This window comes from Dromiciops gliroides, chromosome 3 (genome assembly GCF_019393635.1).
Source record: "Dromiciops gliroides isolate mDroGli1 chromosome 3, mDroGli1.pri, whole genome shotgun sequence".
NCBI lineage: Eukaryota > Metazoa > Chordata > Mammalia > Microbiotheria > Microbiotheriidae > Dromiciops > Dromiciops gliroides.
In genome coordinates this window covers 305,575,361-305,597,337 of record NC_057863.1, presented here as the reverse complement: position 1 = coordinate 305,597,337, position 21,977 = coordinate 305,575,361, and the positions used below count along the sequence as shown (strand labels likewise).

At 39.4% G+C, this 21,977-nt stretch overlaps 2 protein-coding genes across 4 annotated transcripts in view; one reads left to right on the top strand and one right to left on the bottom strand.

The window, feature by feature from the left end:
• The window catches only part of CMSS1 (cms1 ribosomal small subunit homolog), a 416,392-nt gene that overhangs the window by 68,608 nt on the left and 325,807 nt on the right, over nt 1-21,977 (bottom strand). The gene's annotated exons all lie outside the window — the stretch shown is intronic.
• The window catches only part of FILIP1L (filamin A interacting protein 1 like), a 348,713-nt gene that overhangs the window by 8,341 nt on the left and 318,395 nt on the right, over nt 1-21,977 (top strand). The window lies entirely within an intron of this gene.

Below are 21,977 nucleotides of genomic sequence, written 5' to 3'. Positions count from 1 at the left end.
CAACTCTGAGTTGCTACCTTTACAGGAAGCCGACTGATACAAAAGAGAGAAGTCTAGTTCTGGAGACAGAGTATCCTAGGTTCAAATCCTACTTTCCGGTATTTATTAGATTTCTGAATTTGGGCAAGTCAGGTTAGCTGCTTGACCCTTTGCTATAAAAGGAAGAGGTCGACTCAGATGACTTCTGAGGTCCTGTCCGGCTCTAAATCTATGATCCAATTACTTTTTTGATTTACTTTTATTCATTCCAGTTACTTTATCCATTCATTTGAAAAAGACAATAAAAGATGGAAATAGTTAATATTGGAAGGATTATGGGAAGACAGGAATAGGAAGGCACATGGATACAGTTAGTGGAATTGTTAGTAGAACTCTTCTGGAAAACAATTTGGAATGATGTGAGAAAAATCATTAAACTGTCCGTATCCTTTCATCTAGTAGTAATTTCCCTACTGGGCATAAACCCCAAGAAGGTGACTGAGGTCAAGACTGAAAGGTCCCAAATATACTGAAGTATTTGTAAAACTTTTGTGGTGGCAAAAAAACCAAAGTAAAGTACGTGCTTATCACATGGAGAATGACTGAATGTAATGGAATATTATTGCACTGTTTTGTTGTTCAGTAGGTTTTAATTATATCTGACTCTTTGTAACCCCATTTAGGATTTTCTTGACAAAAATATTGGAGTGGTTTGCCATTTCCTTCTCCAGCACAATTTACAGTTGAGGAAACTGAGGCAAACAGGGTTTGTCCAGAGTCACAAAGATAGTAAGAGTTTGAGGTCACATTTGAACTCAGGAAGATGAATCTTCTCAACTCCTGGTCTGGCACTCAATCCACTGCGACACATAGCTGGCCTTTTAACTGCACCATAAAAAATGAGTAACATAAGGAATTCTGAGAAAGGAGGAAAAAACTGAGGTAGAGCAAAGGTCACAGAACCAGAAGAATGCATATGACTATTATAATGAAAATGAAAATATCAAGAGCCAGCTGATCTCTGGTCAATCAGTCAATTAAAACTTTATCAGGGGCTGTTTATCCTGGGTATATAAAGAAAAAGGAAAAAAAAAATTAAGTGTGCTGACTAACCTTGGTCCTAAAAGACAGGTAATCAGACAAATTTCCCTCCAATTAGTAGAAAGGCAGGGGGATGTGCATGGCTACTACTAGGTGTGGTTAGTACTGCTTCACTCTTCTCTGCTACAAGAAAAGTTCTATAGGGAATTAGAGATATGTAGGGAAATTAGTTTTTTTCAAAGGTATGGAAAAAACTTAAAAACATATAGCCACACGCAGTGGATAGAGCACCGGCCCTAGAGTCAGGAGTACCTGAGTTCAAATCCAGCCTCAGACACTTAACACTTACTACTAGCTGTGTGACCCTGGGCAAGTCACTTAACCCCAATTGCCCCACTTTAAAAAAACAAACAAACAAACAAAAACATATAGCCACAGAGGACAAGAGATGAGTTCAAGAGTTAGTGTTTACAAAGTAGACCTTTATGTGAATAAAAATGGGCACAGGAAGAGTTCTTAGGACTGAGATGGTATCTTCCCCAAGAATCCCTGTTGATTGTGACCTGGTAACAGACTGATAAAAACGTAGCTGTTTTCAGTAGGTGAAATTGATGTTACCAGAGGTACACACACTAATCCTTTGTTTCAGCTGTTCTGAACTTCGCCAAGTGAAGTTATTTTAAGATTGTTTGGTCAGAGAGCATGGGGGGCTGGGGGCCTTGTTCTTCATATTTTAGTTTCAGAACTGAAGCAGGTTCAATGATTAATGTAAAATTTAAGAAACTGCCAATCTCCTTCAAAACTGTAGGGGGAAGTAACTTTATAACACAGCAAAAGAATAACCATTAGTGTGAACTGGGACCTTTAAAACATGATTGTTGTCAATATTGCTTGAACACAGCAATTTCACCCTGAATTGCTATTTGGGTAAATGGGACAGCTTATTTAAAGCTCACGAGGAAGGGAGATTAAAATGATTTGGCTGGAGGCAGAGCAGAGTGTGACCATTTGTCATATAAGCTTCCTAGCACAGCTGTGTCAAAGCACGTGAATCCAATGGGGTAGCCTCATTACTGGGACCTATCTCCCTGGAACAGAGACCATTCATTCCATCAGTTAGCAGCACTATAGTATAACCACAGCATACGGGAAAACAGGAAGAAAACAAGCCACCTGTTACTTATGATCTGAACGTTTTTCTTTAAAGAAAGGCAAGATCTCTAAAAAAAAAAAAAAAAACCCAACACACACTCCAGTGGACACATGTACATAACACATAATATTTTTTAAAAAATCATATATTTGACAGTTTCTCCAAAATTAGGGTGTTGCTCTGAGGTCTACTGAAACTATCTCCTAACTTAAATATCTTCTCTCAAATTTGAGTGTTTTCTCAAAAGAAAATAAGTGTCAGTATATGGTACTTGGGTAGAAGTACTAGAAAAGCAATTTTGAAGTTTTAAAATCATAAAATTCTTGAGTGGGAAGTGACTTGAGAGGATCCTTTTAATCCTGTCCCCTCTTTTAAACAGATGAAGAAAAATGAATTTAGGATGGGTTAAGTGACTTTTCCAAGGTCTCAAATTAGTGGTAGAACTGAGACTTGAATCCAGATCACTTACTTTAAAAAAAGAAAAAAAAAGATGAAATTAACATGTATGTTCAATAAACATGCATCTTTCCATATGTATAAAATAAGAGAATTGTACATTAAATCATGACTCAGACATGGAGTTTGCTTTTTTTAAGGGCATATTAACATTGCCTTGCTTGTCTCTTCCCCCTCTTGCCTGTCTACATATTTTAAAAAGTTTCACTGATGCTTTTTTCTTTGCTTTTTTGCATTATTGTCACTACTTATTCACTACCTCTTTTGTAACCAACAAGTATAGTCAAGCAAAATAAATTCACATGTTAGGCATACCTGAAAATGTATGCTTCCTTCTCTACCTTGGTCACCGGTGTCAAGAGGTACCTTGTCATCCGTCTTCTATAGTTATGAATTCATTGACAAGGGTGGTCAATTTCAAAAGAAGAAAGTCCTTCCACTGAAGAACTTTGTATTCTGAGGTCATTCAAAGAAATAAGCCCAATGTTCAATGACTGATGTTCCTACAATACAGATAAACTGTGGATTTGAAATTGAATGGTTAAGAGATAAGGAAGGATGGAAACTGGTAAATGGGGTTTTTCACATTCACTTTGCTGTATCACCAAAGGAATCTGATAGGGACATAATAGGAGCCAGGTTGAGGACAGGAAGTATTCTGAAAACTCCTCTCTAAAGCTGCTATTGATAATAGTGATACATACCATGTATGACACCTCACTCAAAGGCCTGCCCCCTTAGGGAAAATTATAGGAAGAGTAGGAGCTGTCCAAAAGGGGAATGGGTTTATTGCACCAATGGTCTTCCATCAGTGGATAGATGGTCACTTGTTAGCTCTGTTTTAGTGACGTAGTCCTTTTGGGTTGGATCAGATCGAGGCTGAGCTCCTTTCTAATTCTCAAATACTATGATTTTATAACTTTTAGTTGATTCCTCCAGATTGGAGGAATCTTGCAGTCTTAATCCTTCAGAACAACTAGTCATCTAGGTTCAAGCATCATTTATGAAAAGAAGAGAATTTCCTTTGTGAATATAAAAGATGTAAAAATGTTTTCTTCCTTTTGAGAAACTCTGTCCTTTAAAGTGAGACAAGGGTACAGTGCATTCTAAAAAGACAATATTTCAGAGCACGGGTCAGTTATGCAGAATAGGAAACAATTATTCCTGTCTAGTAATAATTACTTGTGGAACAAATGCTTATTTAAAAGCTAAATCGTGCCTTTCAAATTAGGCACCTGCATAGGCTTTTCTTCTCTCTTAATTTGGAAAGGCTTCCAAGGAACTGTCAAGTGTATCTCACTAAGTGGTTAGCTCAGGTCTCATACTCTCCACACATACATATAGCTCCTCTTCTGTGTGTGGGATAGTGTTATGTTCAGACTATATAGCATTGTGTATAATTTGCCAATCCAGTCCATTTCAAATTAAGCAATGTGACTGAGAAACTTCCCTACCATAAACATGTATGGAATAGTAACAATACCAATCAGAGTACTTAGAGTCTCCTATGGCACCTACAGTCATTTTCCTGCCTGAATTAAAAAAAAAAAAATTCTGTCCTTTTGGTAAAGCTGCTTTGACTACTTAGGGAATCTTTATCTCATTCTCCACAGTGACTGTTCCAAAACTATTTTCTTTATCTTCACATTTACAATGAAATGATCTAATTTATTTTACCGAGAATATTGTGGCCATCTGACAAGAAGAGCTCCCTCAATCCTCTTTCTTTTAGCTTCATTAGCTACTCTTTCCTTCCCCCTGATAACAGAAGAAAAGGCATCCTTTACTTATTAAGGCAAATTCCTCTACCTTCTAGAAGGATGAGAAGGGTATGGGAGTGTGGCCAGAGGCTTGAAGAGAAAGAAAAAATATTTGGAAGCTCCCAGTTCTTCACTCCTATCTCCTCTCTCTCTTTTGTTTGGCTGGGAGGCTATCCCTTGGCCGCCTTCTCCTCCCTCTACCCCTCTCTTTTGCACATGTTCTTTTCCTTTGCTTTAGCTACCACTTCCATGTATGACAGATTTTTCTCTTCATCTCTGACCTGTAGATCTCCATTTCTAACATTTTCCTACCCATCTTTACCTGGAAGTTTCACTGGCACCTGAAACTTAAACCATGCTTTTTATCTACTCCTTTCCCCTCTAAATAAGCTCCTTCTTTACACTCCACTATTTCTATAAGTGACAGTATCATTATTCCAGTCTTCCATGTTTGAAGCCATGAGGTTATTGTCAACTCTTCCTTAGACTGTGAGTTCCTTGAGGGGAAGGCCTGTCTTTTGCCTCTTTTTTGTATCTCCAGCGCTTAGCACAATGCCTGGCATGTAGTGGGTGCTTAATAAGTGTTTGTTGATGGATTGAACCAATCATTTCCCAAGTCCAATAGATTTCACCTTCCACATTTGTTCTCTCTTTATATATTCCCACTATTGCTACCTTATCATAGCTTGTCTATAATACCTGCACGAATCTTAGCAAGAGTCTTTTAAGACACTGTGTACCTCTGTTCTCTTTCCTCTTTAATCTATCCTTTATCCCATTGACAAATGAACCTGCCCAACATATAAATCTGGTCATATATATATAAAAACCAATCACCAAGGGCTACCAAATCCTTTGCTGCTGTTGAAGATCCACCATAGTCTGTCTCTGTTGTTTTTCCAGGTATCTCACTTGACCTCCCTTCCATGCACATTTTGCTCCACCAAATGGGATAATTCTCTGTTGCCTCTACTTTCCCATGTGGTGTTTTTGTCCATGTTGTTCCCTATGACAAGAATATCCTCGATGTTGTTCTTCACCTGCTGAAGTCCTCCTTTAGTCTACAGCTCAGTTCCCAACCTCACACCACCCCCTCTTCCATGGAACTGCCTCCCTGAACTTCCCCCAACACTTGGTTTTGTAGTTCTGCTGAATTTTTGTGATGTACTTACTGTATTATACTAATCCCAATGCTGTACCTGGGCTCAGGTTTTATGAGGGCAGTGGCTATGTCTCACCTCACCTTTCTGTCTCCTCCAGTGCCTAGCAGAGTTAGCACAGTTCTTTATAGAAACAGCAGGTAGTTAATATTTGTTATAATTAATTAAAGCTGAACCTTAATTATTTGGCTATTTTGGCATCCCTGCCATATATCTAGATCTTTTTAATAATAATAAACATTTTATTTAAAGGTTTGAGTTCCAAATTCTATTCCCCCTCCACCCCCTAGTGGCAGTAAGCAATCAGATATAGGTTATACATGTTAGGCACAGATTTTAAATCTGGATTCACTTTATTATAGAAATTGAATGGTGACTGGCAAATACAGATTCCAAACTTTAGGCCCACATGCACAAATCTTTTTGTTTGTTTGTTTTTGGTGAGACAATGAGGGTTAAGTGACTTGCCCAGGGTCACACAGCTAGTAAGTGTAAAGTGTCTGAGACCAGATTCGAACTCTGGTCCTCCTGAATCCAGGGCTGGTGCTTTATCCACTGCACCACCTAGCTGTCCCCCTTCCCCATGCACAAATCTAATGAACTGGACACATTAAAATGTTGGAGCAAATTCATTTGAAAGTCAAAAACGACTTTGTTTTTGTCATTGTTCAGTCATGTCTGACTCTTTGTGACCCCATTTTGGGGTTTTCTTGGCAAAAATTCTGGAGTGGTTTGCCATTTCCTTCTCCAGCTCATTTTCTAGATGAGGAGACTGAGGCAAACAGGGTTCAGTGACTTGCCCAGGGTCGCGCACTGCTAGTAAGTGTCTGAGGCCAAATTTGAACTCATGAAGATGAATCTTCCTGATTCCAAGCCCAGTGCTTTAGCCACTGTGCTACTTAGCTGCAAAGTGACTGCTGTCACTTAAATGGACTTTATATTTCTATTCTTTACCCTGATTACCTGGAAACAGTGACTAAAGATTGTTAGGGCTGCTATTTTTAGCAGCTTTTAAATTTTTTTTTTTTTTGCAGGTCAATGGGGGTTAAGTGACTCGCTCAGGGACACACAGCTAGTGTCAATTGTCTGAGGCTGGATTTGAACTCAGGTCCTCCTGAATCCAGGGCTGGTGCTTTGTCCACTGTGCCACCTAGCTGCCCTCTTTAGCAGCTTTTTTTTAAAAAAAAGTAAACAAAAACCTTTGTGCTTCTCTAGCATCCCCACTGCCCTCTACCATGCAAAATATACTCGCTGCAATGCGGGAGCATCGTGAAAGATGACTAAGGCTAGCATGCAGTAATAAAATATTCTTATGAAAGTTGCATGTACTGGATATGGCCCCCAGAAGTCTTAGAAAGTTTGATTTTATCCTGGATAATGCAATAAATGCTGCCCTTTCTACCAGGTGTGTGTGGTTTTTACAAGGTGCCATTCTACACTGTTGCAATAATCTTAAATGGCCATATCAGCGCCATATTCACATACATTGAGATTGATACTTATGACACTCCCATGGGGCTCATGTCTAGAACTGCTGGTATGGAGCTGCCTCATTTTCCTTTTCCAGCTTCATCTTCTCCCCAGCCTTGACAGAGGTTGCTATTACCTGCTGCATAAGTGAGGCCTTCCTTTGCACTGAATGTACACTTGTACAAGGACCTTTCTTTATTCCTTGACAGCATACAGTAGTTGAAAAAATACTGGCTGGATCCAAAAAAGACAATGTCTATGACCAGAAAAATGTTCTCTTCTTCTGGGGAGTATTCAATGAAATTCTATTGAGCTCAAAAAGTAACATAAACCTTCTGTAACATATTCTTATAACAAGGTAATATGTAACTTTATTCACACGTTTTCCTGTTATAATCTGCTTAAGAGCAGAATAGACACAGGGGTCAATATGATGAAAGACCCAAGTTCTATTTTTATTTCTATATGCCATTCAACCTAAGGCTACTCCCAGATTCTGAAGCCTTACTTGCATTATTTAAACAGACAATATTTGGAGCCGGGCAATGAAGACTGGCAAATTAATGCAGACATACAGGTCCGGGGTCTGAAAGAAAGCTGGTGACTAAAAAGAAAAAGGCAGCAGATGAAAAATTAATATAGACAGAGAATTCAATCTAAGGAAAATAGAACCTTTTAGATCTAGGAGGAACCATCATATTTAATTTGACTACTTCATTTTACAGAGAAGAACACGGAGATCAGAGCACTTAAATCAGTCAGTCACTCAGTCAATATGCATTTATAAAATGCCTATTATGGGTCCGGCTCCACGGCTTCCTTGAGGTCACTCAAAGAAAGGCAAGGCCCGGGCTAGAACCTTTGGGTTTCTTGGCTGTGAGTTGACCGCTGTTTTCATTACCCCAGCCCACAGTCACACAGCCCAGGGGCTTTAACTTTTTAGGTTCCTGTCTACACTGCCAACTTGGCTATGATGAGATGTGGGAACTCCTATTTTAAATATGAACAATTTTTAAACATGGGAGAGTTTCTGTGGTATTCTCTCAGTATTCCATTCAGTTACCAGGTCAGGTATAATGCTGGATAGCATGGGGGTTCAAAGAAGTAGAAGGTACAATACCTTATACCTACCAGGAGGGCATTATTTATTTGTGGAACAATAAATCTCATTCACGGATAACTATGACATAAAGCAGTGCAGTAAGCAGCACACGAGGACATAAAACCACAGTAAATGCTCTGTGGTTCAAACAAGGGCACGATCGCAAGGGGCTAAGGGGATCTAGAAATGCTTCATGGAAGAGGAGGCATTTGGGTTGGATAGGATTTACACAGGTAGCTAGGTGGTGCAGTGAAGAGCACTAGGTTTGGAATCAGGAAGACCTGTTCAAATACAGCCTCAGACACTTTCTACTATGTAACCCTGAGTAAGTCATTTATCCTGTCTGCCTTAGTTTCCTTGACCACAAAATGGGTATAATAAAGTGCATCTATCTCACAGGGTTGTTGTAAAGATCAAAGGAGATATTTGTAAATCACTCAGCACAGCCTAGCATATGTATGTGCTATATGAATACTATTATAATGTTATCATCATCATTCAGGTGGAAAAGATGGGAGAGAGCATTCTAGGCAGGGGGAGTGAGCCAAGAAACCAAGGTAGAAAACTCCATGGTAGGTGAATTGTATTTGAAGCAAACCAAGTAATCCAGTTTCATTAGAGGGATAGGTTTGCAAAATGGACAAGTGACTTAATCCTGTTTGCCTCAGTTTCCTCATCTGTAAAATGAGCTGGAGAAGGAAATGGCAAACCACTCCAACATGTCTGCCAAGAAAACCCCAAATGGGGCCATTAAGAGTTAGAAGTGACTGAAAAATGACTGAACAACAACTGAAGCTTAGCTCCATTTGCCAGAGGATGATCGGTAAAAGCTTCATTTGCATGAAGTGACTGTTCTCGTTCTAGATTTATAATTGGAAGGAACCTCTGAGATCATTTTTACAGATGATGAAAATGACTCACTGTGTGGAGAAGGGACTGGCCCACATGTAATAAGTGGCTAAGTGGATATTTGAACCCAGACCCTCTGACTCCAATTCCTACAGAATGGCAAGTTTAGCAGCTTGAATTAAGAAGACAGTTCATTATTATTATTATTATTATTTTTGTGGGGGGGGCAATGGGGGTTAAGTGACTTGCCCAGGGTCACACAGCTAGTAAGTGTCAAGTGTCTGAGTCTGGATTTGAACTTAGATACTCCTGAATCCAGGGCCAGTGCTTTATCCACTGCACCACCTAGCTGCCCCCCACTATTATTATTTTTTAATTTGAGTCAAGGACTGATTTCAAGTGGTGATGGAGGGGGTTCTCTCCCCTCCTCTCCTTAACCCAGCCTGGGTTTTTGGGACACTATCTGATGTAGAGCCACCAGTGGGAGAAGACCTTCCACCTCTTGTCCCCTTAACCTCCATTCCCAACTAGTCTCCCAGATAATATAGGCACTGAGAGAGAAGAGCTACCTCACCTTCTTTTCCACCTCCTTGTCAATCCTTCACCCTTCATCCTTTTCCTTCACCCCTCCTGGTTGGGCACTGACCATTCTCTCTGTGCCTTCCCTCCCCCATTACCACCCCTGTGGGAGGGAACTTAGAATCCCAGTTCTACTTGGTCTTTAAGGCCCACACCCTGCTTCCTAATGATGCTGAACTAGGGCTTTCTAACCTCAATTTTCCACAAAGTGCACATGGCTGTTGACATCACTTGCCTGAACTGGGGATTACAAAGTACAATCTTCTGGTGAGATGGAAGACCAATAGGTACTTGCATATGGCTAAGATGCATCCCCAAGTCCTTACCACCTGCCCTGCATCTTTGCCGTCCAACCTAAGGACCCCCGGGCTCTGACAGCTATACCACCTCTGCACCTTTGGGAGTTCTAGGCTTTTCTGTTCATTTTGCATTTGAAGCCTCCTATATATGTGCTGTCTTTCCAATTAGAGTGCGAGCTCATTGAGAATACCAGCAGTCTCAATTATCCTATTTGTGCCCACAGTGCTTGGTGTATTGTAAAGGCTTACTAAATGCTTTTTCATTCATTCAATGCTTTCATTCATGTATTACTAACTATCTGAGAGGTAGAAAACAATATGATTAAATGTTAGAATGATAGGGAGGGAGGTGAGATTAGAACAATGCTATGGGCTACTGAACAGGGAACTCATTTTTAGACATGCCTTGTGAAATTGCATCATTTTGACCCAGGGGTTGTTTTTCATTTCTCCTTTCCAAACTACCTCCATGCAGGGATTAATGACCCAACCTCAGACCATTAACTCAGACAGTCATTAATCTCTGGGAAATGCCTTGTCACTACTGCTTTAAAGAGTATATGATTTAAAAAAAATGTTGTCTTCTAAGCTAAGCCTGGTTAACCATACAGTTCTTTAACCATTTTGTTCAATGATTACTGAGCTTTCAGAATGTTCCCATTTGGTCAGAAGAGCAGAACATCTTAATTACAAGGTCTGCTTTTTAAAGTTGTGAAGTTGAATTTGCTCCGTTTTTTAAAGACACTGAGGTTCTTTGTTCCTATATCTTAACGTATCAGTACCTAAAGAGGGAGATTCTTTATGAAATCTTACCACACTGTTATAGTGAAAGGATTCATGATTTCGTCAATGTGGCTATTCCCTCTACTAATTGCAGAAGAGTATAGGTATTAAAAGCTATAGTACAGGCAGCTAGGTGGCGCAGTGGATAAAGCACCAGCCCTAGATTCAGGAGGACCTGAGTTCAAATCTGGCCTCAGACACTTGACACTTACTAGCTGTGTGACCCTGGGCAAGTCACTTACCCCATTTAAAAACAAACAAAAAAGAAAAACAAAACAAAAGCTATAGTAATTTGTAAGTGGAAGCAGCCCCCTCCCACACCTTAGTAGATGGTCTTCATGAGTTTTAGTAGCCAAAAAAGGGTGGCTAACCTTGTCCTGGTTATGGATCTTTATAAATTCTAGGATAGTCTTCAAATGACAGATATGCTATGAAGTCCATTACCAGCTACATATAGGAAACATATTAATGCCCTTTTAGAATCTGTGTTTTACTGGCATAATTTTTAGGGACTTGGGGTCACAACCATAAAAATAAGATTTTAGTAAAGCAGGAGGTGTTTAAATTCCAGGCTTATCTATTGAAGAAAATGCTATCCAGTTAAATTTTTTTAAAAGTCATGACATAACAAAAAGTCACTTACAAGCATCTGTGCATACTTAAAAGGATGCTTATTAAAATTACTATTACCATTCCAGCAACCAGACAGACATTAAGTTGGGAATGATGGTCATTTTTATCACCCTAGTTCACCTGGGCTACTACAAGGAAAATTAATTGCACAAGTATAACCTATATCTGATTGCTTACCACCTCAGGAAGGAGGGAGAACAAGGAGGGAAGAAAAGGAGGGACTCAAAACTCTAAATAAAAATGCATATTTATTTATTCATTCATTCATTCATTTTTTTGTGTGTGAGGCAATTGGGGTTAAGTGATTTGCCCAGGATCACACAGCCAGTAAGCGTTAAGTGTCTGAGGCTGGATTTGAACTCAGATACTCCTGACTCCAGGGCCGGTGCTCTGTCAACTGCACCATCTAGCTGCCCCTAAAATGTTTATTATTAAAAAATATTCTCCAAAATTACCTTAAAAAAAAAAAAGAGAAATGAGACAGCCTGGTGAAAGGGCTGGACCCTAATGCCTAGTCTACTGAATGAGTGGCTCACTGATTGCTTTTAGGACTTGTTTATTTCTTTTAGGACCTGAGAAGATACTCAGGTGCTGATGTTTCTATTTGCTCCAAACTCTTGTTTTTTTTTTTAAACTTATTAAAATGGCCAATTCCTAACAGTAAAATTTATTTAAAAATATATAGTAATTGGTCATTTGTAATATACACAAACATACCATATCAATACGGAGAAATGACATTTCTAAAACTGAATTTCCTCTTCAGTGCCTGTCTGCTCTAATCTTACCTGTTCACATCTCATCTTTCTAATATTTACGCAAACTGCCTCACAAATTCCAGGCTTTGGGCAATATATAAAATACACTGGCACTCTCTGCAGGATCTCATATGAAATATTTAATAACTGCTTATGGAGGAAGAATATGGAGTCAGTCTTGAGAGTGATGGATTTGGAGTTAGGAAGTATTTAAACTGGGCATCTCATACTTCTTATCTCTTCATGGGCAAGACACTTAACTTCTTTGAGACTCAGGCAACTAACTTTATAAGAAACCTTTTTTGACCTTCCTTAATTCTAGAGTCTTTCCTCTGTTGATTATTTCCAATTTATAATTCATCTATCTTGTCAGTACATGGTTACTTGGGTATTCCCCCCACCTTAGACTGTGAGCTCCTTAAGAACAGGGACTGTCTTTTCCCTTTCTTGTATCCCCCATAGGCACTTAATAAATGTTTGTCAACTGACTGACAGATGAATATCTACATTGGTGGAGGAAGGTGCCACATTGGCAAATCACAGGTCCTTGAAGTAGTAACTTCTTGTGGAATATTTACGTGTTTTGATTAGGTTCAGCTAATCTGAGACATAAATGAGGACAACTAATGCAGTTCATGGGCATCATTTTGTCTCCAGAAGATTTTTTTGTTTGGTACTGCAGCAGAGAAAGCACAATCAACTAGATCAGTGTTCTCCAAACAAGAGATCAGGATTTAGCAGTAGATCATGAAGGAGTAGGTCTGATAGCTCTCCAGGCCGGTTGGGGGATATAGTGCCTCCCTCAAGTCCCTGCCTGTGGGCTGCCAAGATTCCTAGTGGGGAGGAAAGGGCAGCCAAAAGCAGTTTTCCAGTTGTTCACTACTCCCCCGCCCTGTTCTGCTGCCACCAGTGACCCGATGGCGTCAGGCAAATCAAAGGCAGCTCCTCCTCAAAAAGAAGTCAGGGAATACTAATCTAGTGACATGAACACAGAGTCGATGAGGTGTGGAAGTGGAAGCTTCCTTTGGGCTCCAAAGCACCTCTCCAATGCAGCTGATAAAACAAGATAGCACAAGCCTTGGCAAGAATTAGGCCTGTAATCTTTATTTGGGGGGGGGGCACGGTAATCTTTACATAAAAGTCAATTCTTCTTGAATAATATTTCCAACATACAGGATATAAAGATGCTTTTCTTCGGGAAAATGAAACCCTCTTATTTCAATGTTATTCTCTTTTAAAGAAAATGCATTTATTGGGGCTGATTGAGCCTCGGCTGATGTGTGTGTGTGTGTTTTTTAAATTTAGCAGTGTATATAGTCTGTAACAGGCTGGAGAAGTCACAACAGTCTAATAATCTAGTTGCATTAATGGCAGACTCACATGAACTGTTCTCCCAACTTTGTTCTTTCTGGACAGTCCTTTCTTTTATGTTACTTTAAAAAGATTATTGATATCTTCTCTATTAGGTCTTCAATCAATAAGCCTAATTCAGGATGTGGAAATTTGTAAAATAAAACAAAACAAAAAGAGTTTCACAAAACCACGGTATTAATGTTCTTGGTCCCAAAGTGGGGAACACATTAAGTGTAAAGCAGGTGTCAAAACGGAAAGCCTATAGGTTAAATTCCTGAGTGGGGTCAGAATCAGATTAAAATGCAATTGAAAAATGTTTAATAAAAAAATAAAAAGATAATATGGCACCAACAATGCTAATTTGTGGTTTTCTAAGTCAATATGAGGCCTTTGACATTTCCACCTGACACCACTGCTATAAAGTTTACCAAAATTAAAATTAGTATGACCATCTTTGTCATTGGTTTTGTTCCTTTCTGTTTCAGTTGTTAGGTCATTTTTCTGCCATGTCTAACTCTTACCCTGTTTTGGGGCTTTCTTGACAAAGATAGTGGAGTGGTTGGCCATTTCTTTCTAAAGTTCATTTGACAGATGCAGAAATGGAGGCAAACAGGGTTAAGTGACTTGTCCAAGGTCACAAAGCTAGAAGGTATCTGAGGTCAGATTTGAACTCAAGAAGATGATTCTTTCTGACTCAAGGCCCGACACTCTATCTTTTCTGCAACCTAGCTGTCCTTTGTTCCTTTCTGGGGGTTGAAAAAGAAATAAATGTACTTTAAGACAAATAGTCTTTCTGTCCAAGTTTCGGCTTTATCTTGGACTTTGTGGTTTAGTATGTGGGTCTCTGGCGACTTCTGGCCCTTCTGATTGTCATTTCCATTCTGATTGCTGCTACTCTTGTCATTCCTAATGAGTCACTAGGTCTGTTTTTGTGGTGAGTCCACCTCTAAGCAGAGCAGAGAGATACAGCATTATCCAATGGAGAGGAAGATTTAAGTTTGTGTCTTGGGTCCTCTGCTTACTGGGTGTGTAACCTTGGGCAATTTACGGCTACATCCTCCTGGGTAAAATGCTGTCCCCTTCTTAAAAAATTTCAAGTCAATCAAATCAGTCAATTAATAAACATTTATTAAGTGTTTCCTACGTGTCAGCACTCTGTCTGGGCCTTTCCTCTGTGTGATACTTAATTGGATTTTAAAGAAGCTTGTCTGGACCTTTCACCTTGTATCATATTTATTTATGTACAATTTTATTCTCACTAATAGAATGTAAGTTTCTTGAGGGGAGGGACTGTGCCCAGTTTATTCTTTCCATGTGTTGAACCCAACACCACACCTTTCTCACAGATTATATGTTCACTGAACTAGAAGATGGAGATCATACAGATATTATTTATCTAAGAGGATAGTTACAAGAATCAGGTGATAGAGTTGAGACCATTCTAACTAGAAAGCACTGTCTGTAAATGTGAGCGGATTACCATTACTTCAGAACACTAGTAAATCTTGCTGGCATAGGATTACAAGATTCATAAGAAAATATAAACAGGAGAGAGGATTTTTTTGGGGGGGGACGGGACGGGGCAGTGAGGGTTAAGTGACTTGCCCAGGGTCACACAGCTAGTAAGTGTCAAGTGTCCGAGGGCGAATTTGAACTCAGGTCATCCTCCTGAATCCAGGGCTGGTGCTTTATCCAGTGTGCCACCTAGCTGCCCCAAGAGGATTTAAAAAAAAAAAAGAATTCCTTAGCCTTATCCATTAGATTTTCTTTGGTTATATAAAGTTTTTCCCTACCTGTAAGGACATCAGATTACTTTTCTCTTTTAAATGCCCTTCCCATTTTGGATTATCTTTCCCTGGCACAGCTTGAAGTTAGGAGGGAAGGTTATTTTTGAAGGGAAGGCTTAACAACATTCCCTACATAGTAGATCTCTTGGCAAATATACCGAGGGCATTGGAACAAAGTTCAAGGAAATGGCGCTATGGTCTTTAAGACAGAATTGCTGGAATATAAGTAGATGGTTGACAAATATGGAAAAATCATAATATCCTTGGATTTTTACATCTGCTAAGAAACCAGAATTCATGTGCTAGGTTAAGCATGATCCATGAGTTTCCTACAAATACTTTCATTATTTTGGAACAAGGATCTCATTTTTTGATTGAGTTACACAGAGATTCCTATCTGTCCCTCCTGCTCCCCCGCAAGCATGACTGGCCAAGTTTCCCAAACTCAGCTTATTTATAAGCTGAATATATGGGTAAACTCATCTGCAAAATTCATAGCCAAGTTCCTTTCTCAGTGTTACTTTCACTTAGAATATTCACTTATCACAGCAGCTACCTACAGGCCAAGTAATATAATGAATGGATAGAAGTGGCATACATGAAAAACCAAGAATGACATTTTAATCACACAAAGACCATGAAATTCAGATACGTGATGCCCAGAAAATATGTAATTTCTATTTTTAAATGAACTGTTTTAACCAGAGATAAGAAGTGTGGGCAGTTTGTCTTCAGTGTCCATGTACTCTCCCTTTCTCCTTTCTTTGTGGTCCCCTATTTATCCCTTCCTCAGCAAAATCCACATGGTCTTTCCCTCTTTTCTCCAATCAAAATCTTTTCTCAGGAAAAAAAAAAGTTTATCAATCATTGATAGCGTGTTTGTATGTTAAGTTTTATTGCTAACTGTGGAATGAAATGCTTCTCTCCAGTTAAAAGCAATTTAGGCATCAGCCAATGAGAAGAGGTTTTGGGGGAAGAATCTGTCCCAACGCATATAAGTATCAATCTTCAACTTTCCTTCATGTCACTGGGCCAGGGGAACACGAGCACTTGCCTAAAATACTTTCTGCTAGCACAGCAAGTTATATAGTTCAAAGCATTTTCTCAGACATGAACTCAGTTGGGCTCCACAATAATTCTGTGAAGAACAGGTATTATTATCCCCATTACATAGATGAAGATATTGAAGTTAAGGGAGATTATGACATGGCTTACAAGTAAGTGGTAGTCTGGGCAGCTAGATGGTGCAGTGGATAAAGCACTGAACCTGGATTCAGGAGGACCTGAGTTCAAATCCGGCCTCAGACACTTGACACTTAGTAGCTGTGTGACTCTGAGCAAGTCACTTAACCCTCAATGCCTCCCCCCCCCCAACAAAAATTAAAAACAAGTAAGTGGCAGTCCAGATAAAAACTCAGGTCACTCAGCTCCAGACCAATAATCCCTATGCTACCTCACCCTGTGAGAACTCCTCTTCAACCTTCTTCTATCAATCAATCAACAAAAATTTATTTAAGCACCTACTATGCTTATTTCATTTTACCCTTAGCTTAGCTCACATTTTCTTTGGGAACACTCTAGTTCGAGAAGTTGATAGGGTATCACGTGTCTGTGATGTTCCCAAAAGGTTGTCACCATCAGACTGTACATTACGCTTCCAGGGATTTTTCTTAGAATAAGTATGTGATTATATACTCAGTCACCTCTGGTGTGGGTTCCAAAATGATAGATGCTGCTGTCTACAGCCCACATGAAGTTACTTCTCAGAACTGGAAAACCAAGAAACCCAGTATCGTGTTCAACTCTGGGTTTAAGCTTTCTGATAAAGTTTCCAGAATGACAGTTCACATCTGCTGCTGCTCACTCATGAAAAATGACCACTGGCAGAAACCTGAGGAGCAACTCCTAAGAAGCAAAGAAAAATGAACAAGTTGGCTAGCCAGAGCCAAGTGTTTACATGGAAATGACTCGGCTCTCTATTCCACCTATGGCCTTCTGACTGACCCCCTACATCATCCACATGACTGGATCCTGTGCTATTCATTTGCATCGCCTCTAAGTGAACACTACATCATTCACAGGTGAACCCTTTTTATCCAGAACTGAGGTCTACATTCTTTTCAATGACAATTTCTCTGTACTGAAGAGTGGCAAAATTTGATAATAAGGATAGGTGTTTAATTCCAGACAATGACTGAAATACCTTTTCTATCTCTACCCTATGTGAATGTTAAAACTCTTTTAGAGAGAGGCAACCATTTGAAAAATCGGGATTCTTTCCCCATAACTATCTGTGAGAGATCTTTCTGCATAAAGTATCAATCCTTTATTTATGATGAAAAGTTGTTTTCAGAATTTTTTAGTAGGAGATACTAATGTCCTTTTTTGGCAACAATAGGATAAATAATAACGATGATGATGATGATAGTAAGTAACTGGTACTAAGGTATTAATGAATAAGACTGACTGGATGATATCTAGAAAAGCCATAGAATAAAGGGACAGAGCTAGAAGACCTGGGTTCAAGTCCTGCTTTTAATATAGGCTAACTGCATGACCTTGGGTGAGTCACTTACCTTCTTGGGGCTTAGGCAGCTTTCTAAACCAGTAAATGCCAGATTAGCTGCTAATCTCTGCAATGGTTAAAGGAGTTTCATTACTGGGTCCCTACCGCAATGATGTTTGGACAAATACATACACATATATATTGTATGTATATTTTATAACTATATGTATAAGCAGAGCCACACAAAATTTATTTTAAAAATTATTCCCCATTATGAATGATGTTGATAGATCTATAGTTCATTCTTTCCTTTAGTTGCCAGGAGATGACCTTGAAGACCTCCTTCAGTGGGCTGTTGTACAATCAGGGCAGGAAAGGTCAATGACTTGGCAATAACAAACCATTTCTGGGCCAGGAGACAAGGAAGTCGTAGACCTGTGACCATTTGGTTATCAGGATTTTAAAAGAATTCACAGAGAGTGATGGGTGACTATGGAAAACATTCTAATTTATTTATTAGAATAGCTGCTAAGCTGCCTAAAAATTAATTATCCACCACCAGACTAAGCATGCTGTTTGTGTATAAAATTAATAAAGCAGGGGAGCATACTGATCTTTGAATAAAAAGATTTTTTAAAACCCCTTAATCTTTTAATACTTAAGGGGGCCATGAGGTAGCACGGGGAATAGAGTATCGTGCCTGGAATCAGGATGACTCATCTTCCTGAGTTCAAATCTGGCCTCAGACACTCACCAGCTAAGTGAGCCCGGGCAAGTCACTTAACTCTGTTTGCCTCGGTTTCCTCATCTGTAAAATGAATGGGAGATGGAAACGGTAAACCACTCCAGTATCTTTGCCTAGAAAAGCTCAAATGGGCTTGTGAAGAGTTGTATATGACAGAAAAATGAAACAACAACAAATATATATGGGAAAATTCAGCAAGGCTATTATTCTAGCAGAAAAATTAAAGAACATCAAAGTGAAGTCAGTTATTTTGGCAACAGGAGTAGAAGGAGTTTCAAATACACAGGTTTGTCCTTTTTAGAATCAGGAAGCTATCCCATTTTTGAGACAATTCAAGAAGGGAAACTTAGAATCTGTATCACCAGGGAATTACTAAACCAACAGTGCACAGATCTAAGGGAATTTGTCCACAGGACGAATTTAATAAATGTAATAACAGCTAATATTTACATAGCTCTTTAAGGTTTACAAAACACTTTATATATAGTCTCTTTTGGTCTTGCATAAAACCTTATGAAGTAGATGACATTATTATCCTTATCTCTGAGTTGAAGAAATTAAACCTAGATGTTAAAGGCAGCCCTTGGCAGAAAAAATGGAAAAGTACAGCCAATGAAAGGTTTTTGACAGTCATAAACTCTGCAACATAGCACTATTGCATATAGAAACACATACATGCACACCCCGTCTGACCTGGGATTTATTTCCCTGGTGTAAAGGAACTCTTGGCAAGGAAAACTCACCAATGGACACTGGTTTGCTGTTTTGTGACTTGTAATCTTCAAAGGATTGCCTTGGAGGTTAAGGGACTTTGCCCAAGATTACACACGCGTGTGCGCATGCACGCACGCACACACACACACACACGTGCACGCACATGTGCTCCCCATCCTAGTTTGGTTACTCAGTAAGGTAACTACTCTGTCAGCAATGTAAGATGATAATAATAGCTACTTTTTGCATCCTACAGAGTGGCCCAAAATCTCAGTGCAGTTTTTTAAGCTTTAAGATGAGAAGTACTACCACTCTTCTTTTACATGGGGACAAACTGAACCAGTAAGTGAACTGTCCATGGTCTCAGAGCTAGTAAGCAGCAGAGCCAGGTCTTGAACCCTGGGTTTCCTGACTCCCAGACCAGCAGGTGTTCTTTCTTCTATATCATACTGACTTTTGAGTGGGAGAGCAACCAGAATAGTAGAAAGTTGCTGAACAAAGTACCTTTAAAAAACAAACTTCATACTTCAGTTTTTGTTGCTCATTCTGTATTTTCTTGATTTTTCAATTACCTAAAACATGAATCTGAGATATCTAGAAAATGCTACTAGTGTCAAGCACATGGAACCTTTATTATGAGGTAGGTCTTGTGCCAGAGCTTTAGGAAAAATAACATTAAAAAACAAAAAACAAAAAACGACAGACTGAACAGAAACAAATCATTGTCATAAAAAAAGTGGAGCGCGGCAGCTAGATGGTGCAGTGGATAGAGCGCCGGCCCTGGAGTCAGGAGTACCTGAGTTCAAATCCGGCCTTGGACACTTAACACTTACTAGCTGTGTGACCCTGGGCAAGTCACTTAACCCCAATTGCCTCACTAAAAAAAAAAAAAAAAAAAAAAAAAAAGTGGAGGGGCGGGGGGGGGGGGTCCCCAGCAGTAACGCCCAGAATATGAATCTCCCTGTTGGTCAAGAAAACGAGAACAAACTAATGTTGGATCTTCTAGACTCTGTACAAACCCGAGTAAAGAAGGTGCTGAGGGAAAGGCAGGAAATGAGGAGAGTAGGAAAATAGGATCCTTAGAGAAAAGAGATTATGAATTTCAAGCAACCTTATCCCTTGCCTGACACAAGGTTTAGGATTATGTACCTCTGATTTGGAAGAGAGGAGAGACTGGGGGAAGAGATTTGCTCCAAAGAAAAAGACCTGAAATTTGACATAGAGAGAAGGGGAGCCCAGTCATTGTTTGACATGATTGGTGGAAAAATCTTTATTGCCACCCCCCAACAATTCCATCTTTTCTTTGCCAACAAAGGCAAAAACAGGAACTCAAGTGTGAGTTCAAATGAAAGGATTAACTGGAAAATTAGATGGCCAGTAAATTCTTTGAAAGTTGGAACCAAAGTCAGAACATGTTTATTTTCCCACTGACAGAATAATTTATGAAGTCTGTTGCTTAGGAATATGGCAGAATGGTAGGAATCAATGTTTTGCCAAACATTAGCTTTGAATGGGGATCCCTCTTCTTGCCACTTTGTTCCCTGTCTCTTCTTTCCTTCCAATCCTATGTGACTCTCCTCTTACCAGGAAAAACAAGAAATTCTAATGACTTTTTATTTGGGGAGGAAGGGAGTAGAAGGTTGTAAGAATATTTGTTAGGAGGTTACTTTCTTTGGTACAGAAATCCTCGGAATGATGACCTCAGGTTTAAAGTTACCTGTATAAGTCAGGGTTGCTTTTCAAACATGTAGCTTCTGGACTAGGCTCAAATTTTCTTAAAATACACAGCAGATCATAGTCCATGGAATGAGCAAAGTAAGGACAGTACGTTTAGAGGGAGACATCAAATTTCCACAAGGTTGGGCCATCCATCATGTACACAGTAGTAGACTTTGAAAGCATTCTCATAAGGCTAGTGGTGCAACAACTTGTTTAAATTGCCCTTTTCTTAGCATCTCCTTGGACTGAGGGTAATCTCACCCTTTGTAACTTCTTGGGAGCCTAGCCCCAAGACTAAGAGAAGGTTATATAGGTAGCTTGGAAAAGCAAAGGAAGGGGTGTGTGCATCTGTGTGAGTGAGCGAGTGTGTGTGTGGGGGGGGCGGGGATGGAAGGGGGGAGTCAGGGAGATAGTGTTCCTGAAATAATAGGATTAGGTGAATGAAACTATTTCCTAATGCAGGATAAGAACAGGAGTTAATTCTCAGACATCTGCCAGGAGACAGTCACTACCATGATCAAGAAAATGATAAAGAAACAGAAGAAACATTAGTTTTAAGAACACTCCAACATCTTCTAAACCTAAAAGTAAGGTAGATATCTAGGAGTATTAATCACTTAACAAAAATTCAGATTTAACAAATTAATTCACAAAGTCACTCTAGGAACAATGGGAAGCTCCAGAGAGGAATATTTTATACGTTATAATTATAATCATCATAATAGCTAGCATTTCTATAGTTCCAATTATGAGCCAGACACTGTGCTAAGTGCTTTATAAGGATCTCATTTGATTTTCACAATTGTGGGAGGTAGGTGCTATCGTCATCCTCATTTTACAGATGTAGAAACTGAGGCAAACCAAGGTTAAGTAAGTGTCTGGCTAGATTTGTACTTCCTGACTCTGGTCCAGCTCTATTCACTGTACCACCTAGCTGCTGAAGAGATTTGTAGTCTCATATATAATCCCCCTTTTCTGTTTTCCTTTGTATATGGAAATGTTTTCTTTTTGTGGGTGTTAAACTCAGAAAACTAAAATGAAATAAAAGAGGCATAAGGATCAGCCACATGTAACTTATATTTGTTGAACTGGAGAAGTATAGCAAGAAAAAGGAAGAGAGATTCTTTGGAT